Source organism: Rhinatrema bivittatum, chromosome 5 (genome assembly GCF_901001135.1).
Source record: "Rhinatrema bivittatum chromosome 5, aRhiBiv1.1, whole genome shotgun sequence".
Taxonomy (NCBI): Eukaryota; Metazoa; Chordata; class Amphibia; order Gymnophiona; family Rhinatrematidae; genus Rhinatrema; species Rhinatrema bivittatum.
This window is the reverse complement of record NC_042619.1, coordinates 148,185,048-148,198,577: the sequence shown is the minus strand read 5'-3', so window position 1 is coordinate 148,198,577 and position 13,530 is coordinate 148,185,048. Positions and strand designations below refer to the sequence as shown.

Sequence of the window (13,530 nt, the reverse complement as noted above, 5' to 3'; positions counted from 1 at the left end):
TCTTTCCAAGGCTGTATGTATGTAAAAGTGAGAAAAAGTCCTTCATTCATTGGACTGTAACAAAGCCATAGCTTACTACTGAAAGAACTCTGCAACATCAGGCCTTGCAGCTATACATCTCTTAAAATTCTAACCAGTTTGGGCATAGCAGTTGCCAAGCACACGTTGACCAACTGACCAGCAAACTTTATTGCACATTATCATTGGTCTTCAGCTCACAGAATCCATTAAGGCTGATCAAGTGAGAGCATTGGCTACATCAATGGCTCTTTTACGAGCCATACCTATTGTGGACATATACAAAGGTGCAACTTGGTCATTGGTTCACACTTCACATTCCATTACTGTCTGGAAAATCTGTAAAGAAACGACAATACATTTGATTAAGCAGTTTTGTGCAGCTTGCTCAACCAGTAGTCCACTCTCCATGGTGGGGTCCAGGTTGCTTTTTCAGCAGGTGTTCTGCTGCAGTTCTCAGTGTGGGACTTCCCATGTGTCATGGGTAATTCAGCCCTACTTGACAGTGAAAGCAAGCTTGCTTACTGTAAATGGTGAACTTTATAGGCAGCAAGTTTGCTTATTGTAAATGGTGTTCTCCACAGATAGCACAAATTAGCCATGCTTAATACCCACCTGCTTCTTTGGAGAGTTGACTACCTAGCTAAAGGTTTGCTCTAAAATCAATTGAGGCAGTTTCTATGTGGGAACTCCTGCATAATCTCAGAACAAAAGCTCTGAGCTGAGAGAAGTTCTGTTGGGTGATGTCACCCTTGTTCATCTGGATATCTATGAAGAACACAGTATTACTACGTATGTTAGTAAGTATTAAGTAAAGTGTTTTTTTTTCTTTTAGTTTTTCCTCATCCCTAATTGATTGGATTAATAACAGCCCTCCCTCCCCATTTCCTATGGCAGATTTTTCAAAGTTTTGCAGCAGTTATGACAAATATAATTTTGCAGAAAGATTCACACCTCTTGACTATGCAAAATTAATTTTTTTAAACCATTTTTTAAAATAATTTTAAAACTATATATAAATACATTTACCAAGTACAAAAATCAACAAATTTACAAGTTGTTTCAATCCTGAATATCTTGCTGGGCAGACCAATCTGCTGTCATTTACTGTGGTGTACTTAAAGATTTCAGAGTTAGATTTTAACTTGTAATGTCACCTTTTTGTATTGAATTGAAATAAACCATCCTTTTTATATCTAGAAATTTCTTGTCTTTCAGTTTCTACATACCAAAAGTTGCCCTCACCATCAGCAGTTTGTCATGTTAATTGTGCATGTATTGGGCTCATGGTAGTAGCCACAAAAAGGGGTTGAATTAACACAAGTTTGAAACTCATCAGCAGTAGTGCCAATCCAAAAATTTTTGCATAAAGATGAAATTCTTCTAAAGGGGCATCACTCTATTTAGGAATTAGATCAAAATCATCTTTGTTTTGATTTGAGATCTTTGAGATCAAACATGGAGCAGACAGAGAAAGCAGTCAAACTTTCTCTCACTTTCCCGTTCCCTGCGGGGCTGCTTGTGAGGGGAGGTCTGGAGCAGGAACAGAAACAACTGAGACTGAAGACAAGCACCCAGTAACTTTCTTCAAATGAATTTAGGAATGTTGATTGTGTAGCAAACGGTAAATTATGCGGCAGCAGGATTACTATGCAGTTTTTCAGATGTGGGAGCCTTGGGGCATGGATTATGTTTAGCATGTTTGTTAGAAAAATGTGATTCAACAATTTCTACACCTCTGTGAAGATTTTTCTGCAATTTCCCACTTTCTGGTTTAGTATGTCACTAAAACAGATCTGTGGCTTCTTGAAGTATATCAATATGGGTTATAAAATGTCCTGATGGATCTTTAGAGTGACTGTCGTTCTCAGACCAGGTCACAATCTTTGGATGCAACATTTACACGCAAATGTCACTTTCAAATGAATCCAATATTTAGAAAATTGCTCTGAATACTGTAACCAAAACATATAGTTTTAACTGACCATCAAAAAGTTGCCAATGGAACTGCATTAATTATTTTAATGGCTAATGCCTTAAATGGCACAAATAGTGTAATTCATCATTTACAAAAAGTCCATAGTCAATTCCATGCAGTAATGGCTCTCAAATCTTGTTACTTGATTTACATATATATATTTTAAGTCTTTATTTCTTGTCAGGTTCCTAATTTTTGATAGAAATATTTTCTGTCCTCACTTCCTCCCATGATTACCTACCCTTTTGCTCTGTGATCTAGCCACTGCATGCTTTCTTCACCTGCCCTGCTCTTTCCTAATAAATCCTGGGTTGTAGATAAAATGTCAATATTGGGTGCCCAGGATTTTTCCAGCCCTTTAGAGTGTGGAGGACCCTCTGGCATCACCATTTGGCCATAGTTCCTAAACCCTTTTCAGCTAGAAGCAGGAGGTACGGTAGGTAGTAGAGGGAGAGGATTCACCATCTTAGAACAGCACCTCAGAGTGCTGAAATAGCTAATCCCCCTACTGGTATAAAAGCAGGTTGCTTCATAGCTTGGTGTAATTAAAGATGAACTGTATAAGTAATGATGTATATATTGACACTTAGCTCAAAAGGAACATCATCAATGTAACTGTGTTGTTAGGATGTGACACCTCATATTTTGTGTGGAGCCTCTCAATACTTTTCAGAGGGTGCTCTCGTCAAGTCGTTTTTCAAGCGTTAACCATAATATGTGGACTCGGTTATACGCTGTATAGACTCATTGATTTTATAATCACTGGTGTCAGCAATCCCTGATCTTAAAGCAATGGATTTGCAAACATGAAACAGAAAAATTTTTTAAAAGAATTTTTTAAGGTTAATTATGCGATGGAAAGCGTTCACTTATCGTATTCTGCTGAGCGTGCATGGGTGACAGCTTTTTTTCACAAACACCGGTTTAAACCCGACACGTCCGTGTTTCGTGGACTTCTTCAGGGGTGTTTTACTTTCTCAACGGTGTCTGAAATATAAACAATAGAGGTTAAACTTCTAGACCGTAATTTCAAATGAAAGTTATGTTAACACATACGTCATCCAATGCTGTAGGCATACATAGTTGAAAGCTTGTCCCATCTTATAGACGCTTCGTGCGCGATCACAGCTTGAAAAAGCAGGATCCGCCATTACTCTACCGCGCTTTATTTAAAGAGACATTTCTCAGTCAGCTGCAGACCAGTCGAAATAATACCGGAAGTGACGTTAACAGACTCAGGCTAAAGTAATGATGTCCACTCAATGGTGTCATTGAGTCCTGCTGGTGCTTCAGTAGCCAAAGTAAAAATCCACCATTGTTCTCTGTGGTTGAGATGGTTCATGACGTCACCGCCCCTTGAATTGATTTGTACCTGTTCTAAAACAGTCCATTTTAATTGGTCAAATGTATGCAAATATTGGGAACAGTGTTTGACAATTGGGGCCTCGATGTTCCCTGTATTGATGCGGCTCCGATGTTCACGTAGTCTGACTTTTATCTGCCTTTTGGTGCGACCCACATATAGTAGAGGACATGGACATTGGATTAGATAAATGATGTGTGTGGATTCACATGTGGTATTTGCATTTTTGTAATAGATTTTTCGAGTGGTGGGATGTTGCCATTCATGCCCTTCAATGGTAAGCTCACAGATGTCGCATCTTCCACATCTGGTATGTGTGCCATCAGCTATTTTAGGTTTAGTGTGCGTTAAAGAAGCATGCACCACCTGATCCTTGATATTACTGCTGCGTTGATAAGAAATTAATGGAGTTTCATTGAAAGAGGAATGTAATTGTAAGATGTGCCAGTGTTTTCTAATACTTTCAACAATTAGATACGATTTGTCTGTGTGTGGTAAAACACAGATACTAGCTGTCACTGGATCCTTTGTTCGGTACTGTAAGAGTGATTCACGGGGGGAATAAAGAGCCCGTTTGTAAGCCCGATGTACCGCTGAAAATGGATATCCCCTTTCAAAAAATCTTAATGCCAAAACTTGCGCTTGGGCTTTAAAATCAGTTTTGGTGGAACAGAGACGGCGTATTCTAAAAAATTGGCTGACAGGTAAGCCATTTTTAAATGCACGCGGATGGAAGCTGTTATAACGCAAGAGATTATTTCTTTCAATATCCTTACGGTATATAGTGGTGTGAAGAGTGGTAGCTTGTTTATAGATCATGATGTCTAGGAATGGCACTTGTGTTTTGCTGGATTGCAAGGTGAATTTTAAGTCAGGATCCAAACTATTAATCCACGATAAGAAATTCTGTAAATTTGTTTCTTCCTTTGTCCAAAAAAAATAAAAGATCGTCTATATAACGAATCCAAAAACTGATGTGTGAAAACCAGGTTGAAGAATAAATAAATGAACATTCGAAACGGTCCATAACTAAGTTGGCTATTGAGGGGGCCACTGAGGACCCCATTGCAATGCCATGGATCTGTAAAAAGAATGCATCATTAAACTGGAAATAGTTGTGCTGTAAAATAAGTTGTGCTATTTCATAGATGAATTTGAATGGAATGCGACTGCCTTTTTGCTTCTCTTTTAGACAATCTTCCACAATAGACAATGCTGTAGTTTGGGATACATTTGTGTACAAGGAAATTACATCCATGGTGACTAAAATTACGTCCGGTGATGTGTTCTGAATTTCCTGTAATTTTTTTAAAACTTGTGTTGAATCTTTGACGTAAGAACGCATTTCTTTTACAAAAGGCTGGAGAAAAGAGTCCAAAAAAATGGCTAGCGGTTCCAAAACGGACCCATTGCTGGAAATTATGGGTCTGAGAGGGGGATTGTGTGTAGATTTATGAACCTTTGGTACCCCATATAATATTGGGATACGTGGGTGAGTCACTTGTAAAAAACGTCGTTCTTTACGTGTCAAAAAAGGGGACGTTTTTTCATCTAGAAGGTCTTTGATCTTGTTAATAAGTTGTGATGTGGGATCCTCTTGGAGTCGTCGATAATATTTTTCATCTATGAGTTGGGTGGACAAGGATTCAATGTATTGGGTGCGATTTTGCACCACTATACTACCTCCCTTATCGGCCGGCTTAATGAGGATATCTCTATTTTCAGATAGAGATTGTAGAGACGATTTTAAATCTGAGGATAAATTTACATAAGGCTGAGTTGGTGTTTTTTCAAATTCTTCGATGTCTTTAAGAATCAGAGAATGGAATGTGCTGATGTTTGGGTCCAGGTGGGATCCAGTTGGATTTGGGGCGCACTATGGATATAGTGTCAGAGGGAACCGTATTTACATCACAGTAAAGTTTGATTTGTAACTTACGAATTAATCTAGCTATCGCGATTCTACTTTGAAACGCGTTGTGATTCTTGAATGGGACGAAGGATAATCCTAAGTTAAGTACTTGCTTTTGAGCAGATGTTAAGGTGTAATCAGAAATATTTATGATTGCTGATCGTGGCGTGTGCGAGATCTCGTCTGTGGACCTTGCCACTGTGAGTGGGCTTGTGATACTGGGTCCATACGGTTGGTTCTGCGTGGTTGCCATCTGCCGCGTCTGCCGCGGTTGCCGCGACCTAAAAAAGGCTGATTGTGAGAGCCTCGTTTTTGGTATTTGTTGTAGTTTCCATCATCAGAATCGCTGGATCCGCTGCCTTCTGAATCTGCGAAAGTAACATGACTTTCTGGTTTGGGGTTATCTGGATTAAGCCAGCGGTAAACATTATTGGTCGAATAATCGCCTTCATCCCTTTGAAGTTTTTTGATTTTGAATTGTTTGATAGAGTTTTTAAACTCATCAAGTTTACTTTTTTGTTTATCCACAATTTCTTGGTAGTGGTCAGAGGATAATTCAGACGTGATCCGTTCTTGTATGGATTTGATTTCATCCTTAGTTTCTTGAATGGCTGTTGTTGTTCGTTCTACTATTAGTACCATTAAATCGATGGAACATTTGTTAAGGATGGAAATCCATTTTGCCATGAATTCGTCATCCTCTTGAAATACCAGGGGGGCTTTATTCATTCGAAGACCCCTCGGGATCATTTGTTGATGTAAATACTGAACTAATGTCGCTGAATGGAGTTCAGATCTTATTAATTTTTTCTGTAACTCACTATATTCAGTCTCAAAATCAATTTTTACCGGAGTGTTTATATTTCAGACACCGTTGAGAAAGTAAAAAACCCCTGAAGAAGTCCACGAAACACGGACGTGTCTGGTTTAAACCGGTGTTTGTGAAAAAAAGCTGTCACCCATGCACGCTCAGCAGAATACGATAAGTGAACGCTTTCCATCGCATAATTAACCTTAAAAAATTCTTAAAATTTTTTTTTCTGTTTCATGTTTGCAAATCCATTGCTTTAAGATCAGGGATTGCTGACACCAGTGATTATAAAATCAATGAGTCTATACAGCAATCATAGCTTGGTGTGGCATTTTAAATTACAAATCAGATAAGGTAAATTTATTTATTTTCCCCTGGAGCTGATTTCCTTTTTATTATCTGTGTGCTAAGCCCCACTGCTTGAATTCTGCAATGAATAGGAAGGGGCAAATGCCTTGCTGGTATATAACCTGTCCAGTAAGGGTGTCCCAGGTTGTTTCAGAGAATGAGATTTTTGGACTTGCTTTTAAGTGTTTTCTATTAGATCTCTAGAATGTGGTCTGGGTTAGGGGACTCTTGGGAGGTTCCTCTTAGGAAGGCCAGGAGTAGAGGAGAATCCTCTGCTCTATTACACAAACTGTGGATGAATCAGGGGTAACTCATTGCAGGAAAGTTCCAGTTTTTGCCTTTCTGAAAATTGGCCTTGTTTTGGGGGAGAGGTTTTGCTGCCATCCTTCCTGCTGTAGAATAAGGAAAACCAGAAGAGCTGTTTGTTCCGTGCTGTCTGGACCTTTCTTCCTAAAGATTGTCACTTAGAGGGAACAAAGGGAGACCCCCCCCCCCCCCCCCCCGCCCAGTGTCTTCACCCTGGGCTGAAGAGATACAGGTGGGAGTTGTGCAATGTTTGAGACTATTTTTTTTTGGTATGTTAGTATCGGGGTTTTTATTTTATTTTTTTTTTTTTTTGGGGAAGGGATTTTCCATCCATAAACAGGATAACCTTGTTCACCTGGAAACGTTTTCTTTTCCATGCCCTGGAGGGTGAATTCTTTCTCTGGCCCAATTACTGAGAGATACTCAAACAGTGAGAACCGTGGTAACAAGGTGTTTGTTATATTACTACCCATAAAAGAAACCTACTTTAAATTTTCACATTTCAATCTTTTATTGATACAAAATTGTACACCACCACATTATCTAAAACCCACCCCTCAATACCCATCATATACACATTACACCATTCATACTATTTAAAACACCAATACCCAACAATATAGCAAGTGTGATGTTGGAAGACTATACGGCAGTACGGCATTTTGAAATTTTAAGAAGTGAAGAGCTTTTTTGACAAGGGAAATATCAAAAAATGTACAAAATAATATCAATGTTGTAAGCGGTATATGTGAATATTTGTAATAACCCCTGAAGAAGCTCTGGGAGAGCGAAACAAACAGGATCCTATATTGTTGGCTATTGGTGTTTTTAAATAGTATGAATGGTGTAGTGTGAATGTGATAGGTATTGAGGGATGGGTTTTAGATAATGTGGTGGTGTACAATTTTGTATCAATAAAAGATTGAAATGTGAAAAATTAAAGTTTTTCCTTTATGTGTAGTAATAAAGTATTGTATTGGGGAACCTAGTACCTTCAGTGTTAAAATAACAAGGTGTTTGTGCCAAGAGCTGGTATGTGGTGTGACACTATTCGCTAGAGAAGAATTGCTACAATAAAGTCTTGTTTGAACACCCTCCCCAAGTGTCCAGACTATTTGTTTCACTCCCATCCCCCTCTTTGAAAGTGAAGAGACCCCCTCCACAGGAAATAGAAGTTACCTCTCCACCTTGGGGCTTGGAGTATGCCTCACCCCCATCAGTAAGAACCTGACACTCGGGGGCTATGGGACAAAAAGAGAGAGAGGAGTTGGCCTCAGGACCCAGTATGACCTCGGCCTTCCAGGTGTAAACACCAGAAGAGGGGCTTATAAGCACCTGTTGTAAACGTGACCTTTGCTAATCCTATGTTGATTGTGTTATGTTTTCACATTTATTGCTCAGAGATCAGGAAGGTTGTCCTGTGCAAGTAGAAGAAACCTCCCTGGATTTAAGAATGTGCTATTTTCATTTTCTTGCTCCTATTCATATTTCAGGGCTCATAATGTAGTACTGTATGTGTGATTCTCTGATTCCCAGAGTGGGTGTTGAAGATGGATCTAGGAAGATGTAGAAAAATTTTAAAGAAAATTATATTGTATAAGTTTCTAGTCCATCTGGCAGTTTATTCAAAACTTGGGAAGGCAGTCAAATACCAAGGTATTCAAGAGACTTTTTTTTTTTTTTTTTTTTTTAAACCTATAGTTCCTGTGTGGATAACTGCTCCAAAATGCCACAAGGCAGCCTGTTTGCATTCTGAACACATTTTGTATTCATTCTGCTTTCACTCATAAAGATAAACATTGGAGGTAGAGGGGAGGGATAGACTTCTACGTTTTAATGTATCAGAATTTTTATGTATCTAGAAAACCTCCCCTCCAGTTAAAAAAAAAAACAAAAAAAAAAAAAACAAACCTGTAATATTTGTAGTGATTGTTGTACTCTGCCATTCATTTCTTAATTTTCATGTTTATTCATCCAAATCATCAGAATACAGCTTGCAGCAACTTCTGAAACATCCAAATATTGATACATTAAATCTTGCCAAATGATTTATAGACATGAGCCATAATTTCCCCTTTTTGCCTCCCCTAACCCCTCCCCCCCCACATAAGCTAACCTGCCAGGCAAAACAGAATTGCTGGAACAGCTTTTAATAATTTAATTGAATCATGTGTAGCATACCAATTAGCAAATGCTGTCCAGATATTGAGAAAAAGCCTATCATTCAGTGCTGTTAGTTTTTTCTCCATAAGGTACACATTCTAAATCCACCATGTCAGCAGGGGTTAACTTTTTTTTTTTTTACACCATACAGCTGCTATCTTACATCATGTTGCCACAAGTAGCTGCCTCGCCAGTTCTCTTCTATTTTTTTTTTTTTATGGAAGGTTTTCTATAGCCCATAAATACCCCTTACCAAAATATACTCTACTTAACGACGCTACTATTGTATGACCATCATAATAGGCATCATTGTGTGGTGGTATGTACCTTAAATCACTCGGCCTTTATATTTAATCATTGGTCAGTCCATGATTCCTAAATTTTTTTTATACTGCTTGTGTTAAAGTGCTCTTGTGCGTTAAAACTGAAGCGTATGTCTTTTTTCTTTCAAAAGATACATATATATAATACCATCCACTTATCTTGATGTTGTCAATCTTGCATGATGATATTTCTTATTTTATTCTCCAACCAAAATCTTCATGCCCAACTGTTAACAGCAATGTGTAAACTCAACACATTGCTTCTCCGTGCCCGACACTGTACAATGTTTCAGACTCTCTCGTCCTTCCTCAAGGGCGAAATTCATTTCCCGGCATGGCGTTTCTCAGCGTTTTATTATCCTTCTCCATGAGCGTTTTATTATCCTTCTCCCTGATAATAAAACGCTGAGAAACGCCATGCCGGGAAATTAATTTCGCGGTCCTCGGGCAGCCTCCGCCCGGTCCGGGAGTAAAGCTTTTGTACATCCCACTTGTTCTGAGTCCATCAGGCTACACGCTAGGAAATGCTGAGATTACTTACCTGATAATCTCCTTTTCCTTAGTGTAGACAGATGGACTCAGCATCCCGCCCGGCTGCCGGTGTACATGGGTTTCACCAATTTAAGGTAAGCCATGTCAGTTTCTTACATAAGAGCGTCCACTCTACCAGGTGTCGACGCCTTCCGGTTGGAAACGCTGGCGGTCTCCAGCTACTATCAATCGGTCAGGGGAATCCTGTTTTCTAATTCATTGATCGGTCAGTACACATATATCCATAACAGCTTTTGCAAGGAAGATTACTGAGTTGCTTCACTTCCTGTGGGGGTATATGTACCCGTGCTGACGTCAGATCCATCTCCAACTGCTAGCACGAGCACACTATACCCACTTGTTCTGAGTCCATCTGTCTACACTAAGGAAAAGGAGATTATCAGGTAAGTAATCTCAGCAATGTCTAACCATCCGTTGATTTCTACATTCATGAAGGGAATGATCCGGCTTCGCCCACCGGTGACTAAGCCCCCAATTCCATGGGATTTAAATGTAGTGCTGGAGCAACTAATGCTTCCACCCTTTAAACCATTAGACTCTAGCCACATCAAATATGACATGGAAAACAGTTTTTCTCATTGCCATTACTTCTGCAAGGAGGGTCAGCGAACTACAAGCCTTGGTTCACTACTCCCCTTATCTTGAATTCTACCATGACAAGGTGTGACACTTCATCCTCACCCTTCCTTTCTGCCTAAGATGGTAACATTTTTTCATCTTAACCAAACCATAACTCTACCTATTTTTATGCCAAAACCACATAACAAGCGTGAAAAACGTTTACACACGTTGGACTGTAAGAGAGCGTTGGCTTAGTATAAGAAAAGGACTCGGTCAACTTCGAGGCCTTCTCAACTGTTCCTTTCCTTTTAACCCGAATGATCCTGGACAACCAGTCTCAAAAAGGACCATAGCCAGTTGGTTATCACAATGCATTCTTTTTTGCTACAACAAACGTTCCATTAAACTATTCACAAAGCCTCAGGCACACCAAATTCGCGCCACCGCAGCATCAGTTGCCCACTTGAACAAAGTTCCCTTAATTGATATCTGCAAAGCGGCAACATGGTCGTCCATTCATACCTTCACATTACGTTATTGCCTCCAACAGCAAACTAACTCTGATGCAGCATTAGGCACAGCAGTCTTAACACTAAAAAGAACATGAAACTGTCTACCACTTCAAGGGTTGATGTCCAAACCTACAAGCAATAAATATACAAGGACACAACCCGGGAGCTTGGGACTCCCAGACAGCATGGCTAATTCAGCCCTGCTATCAACGGGGGAAAAAACAAGTTTGCTTACTGTAAATGTTGTTTCTGTAGATGGCAGGATGAATTAGCCATGCGTTCCCTCCCTCCTCCCTAGACAGTCACAAAGACAGACATACCTTCTGGACTTACCTCTCGCTTGGCTATAAAGAAACTGAAGAGGTGAGGGGGAACTGCGCGGGAACATGACTGCGCAGGCGCACAGTTGAAAACTCTGTGATCACCTAAGAGAAACTTTGCCTATCCGGGATTGTGACGCTTCCCAGACAGCATGGCTAATTCATCCTGCTATCTACGGAAACACCATTTACGGTAAGCAAACTTGCTTACATCATTTGTGGCTTCAGGGCTAATGCTCTGGGTCATTCTTCCTCTATAGAGTTAAGAGTTGATAACCGTATAAAGAGCTTTAACAAGCAATTAAAAAAACCTTGTTCTCTACTCAGGCTTATGGAATGGTAGATCACACTGGATGTATTGCGCACAGTAATTTAGGTTTTGTTTGAGATCAAGATGTGAGTATGAGGGTAGGCTCTAACTCATAGGTAATTATTTCACTGTCTAATATTTATATATGGGTAGTACATGATGCTTGGCATATAGAATTTTTTATAATGTAATATGTGATCTTTGTTTTATTGCAAATGTTAACCTGTACTCTACTTAAAATATTGGATAAGGGTGGGTATAAACTTTAAAATATTAATCCCAAGGATACTTTCTTTTTTTTTTTTTTTTTTAAACTTAAAAAAAAAAGCCCCTGCTTTTGATTATGGGCATAGGTATTTACCAACTTGAAAACCTTACCCTTCCTCTCAAAGTTTTTTCTTTAAGCATAATATATCTCCTTTCTTTATCTTGAAGTGCACTAATAACTTCCATATTAAAGTTCCTGGCCAATATTATTCCCCCAGCCCCCTTCTGTTTCTCAATATTTAGTCATATATACATAAGAGTAACCTTTTTATCTTGAAGCAATTTCACATCGATTTTTTTTTTAAATATCTTTTGAATTATGGTAATACAATAGATGCTTTTATCCTCACTGCCTCTGAGCCATCTGCCTTTTTTTTTTTTTAATAACTTTATTGGAATCCCATGCTACAAAACAAATGCAAGAAACACTGTATTCAGCATGGTAATACAACAGAACCAGTAATAAATTCAAACTGGTCACATGCATCCAATTTAACCTGTTTTCTATTTTTCCCCTCTTGTACACTCACTACCATCGAGCATGCATCCTATATTCACACTGTACACACACTCCTCTCAAAACTTAACATCCAATATGCGCTTCTGTCCCAAACCATATGATTACAAGGTCGTATGCACTTTCTTCCACAGCGTAACTCTTGAGTTGTATTGCCTGCCGTGGATTTACCTATATCCATGACCTTCCGTACTTCATAGAGAGCAGTTTGTGCCATTAGATGAGTCCAAGCATTAAAATTAGGAATATCAGCCCCTTTCCAGGTTGATAAAACAACCTTTGCCAGCACTACAGATATAATTGATATTCAGTTCTGTAGCATTTATAAAACATTCAGCAAATGCATAATCTCTAATATATTGCTTTCATTTTGGTTGCATCAGTGTTTGATATTAAGTGCACATTCCAGCACTGCTCCCTCACTAGCCCACCATCACTAGAAAAAAAGCTATCCCTACTTTGACTCCTTAAATGTGCCCCTAAACAAGGACTTCCCAAACCACTCCTGGGGACCCCACAGCCAGTTGGGTTTTCAGAATATCTGTAATGAATATTCATAAGAAATTTGCATGTGCTGAGTATTCATGATATGCATATTCATTGTGGATATCCTGGAAACCTGACTGGCAGTGGGGTCCCCAAGACAGTTTGGGAAGCCCTTCCTTAAACTTTCTCTCCCTTTCCCCCACCCCTGCATATAATGCCTGTAACCTCCATTATGCAGGACTAATTCCTGAGGAATGAAGTCTTCAGCCCACCAGATGCATCAGTTAAAGTTAAACACAACATTGCCCAGCTAAACATATAACATGAACTAGTCATTAGTAAAGAGAGAGCAAAGAGAGAATGAAAAGGAGAGGGGAAATTAATATGTATATATATGTATCCTAGTCTTGGGATTTGCACTCTTTTGCTTGCCTGTGGTTCCTCTCCAATACCACCTTGCTGAAGGGCTCTGACCTTTCACCAATATAAGGAGATGAAAAAATTGGCACAAAGCAATCATAATCTCTTCCAGTAAATCCTTAAATAGTTTTTTTGGTGAATTCTTTTAATAATTCATAAACTCCCTTAGTCCCTCAGGTGGTCTTCATCCCACTTTTTCCCACTCCTGGGAGGTCTTTGCCAGCAGGAAGTCTTTCCTTCATGCTTGATTGCACTCTGTTCTCTATCGTAGCATTAACCAATATCAGAGGTTCAGAATTCACATAGTCGGGGAAATGGCTAATGGGAGACCTTTTGTAACAAGATTTTTGATTAAAAATTTTG

At 39.2% G+C, this 13,530-nt stretch overlaps 1 protein-coding gene across 1 annotated transcript in view; it reads left to right on the top strand.

Annotated features, from left to right (window-relative positions):
- The window catches only part of DIAPH3 (diaphanous related formin 3), a 1,173,174-nt gene that overhangs the window by 26,965 nt on the left and 1,132,679 nt on the right, over positions 1-13,530 (top strand). The window lies entirely within an intron of this gene.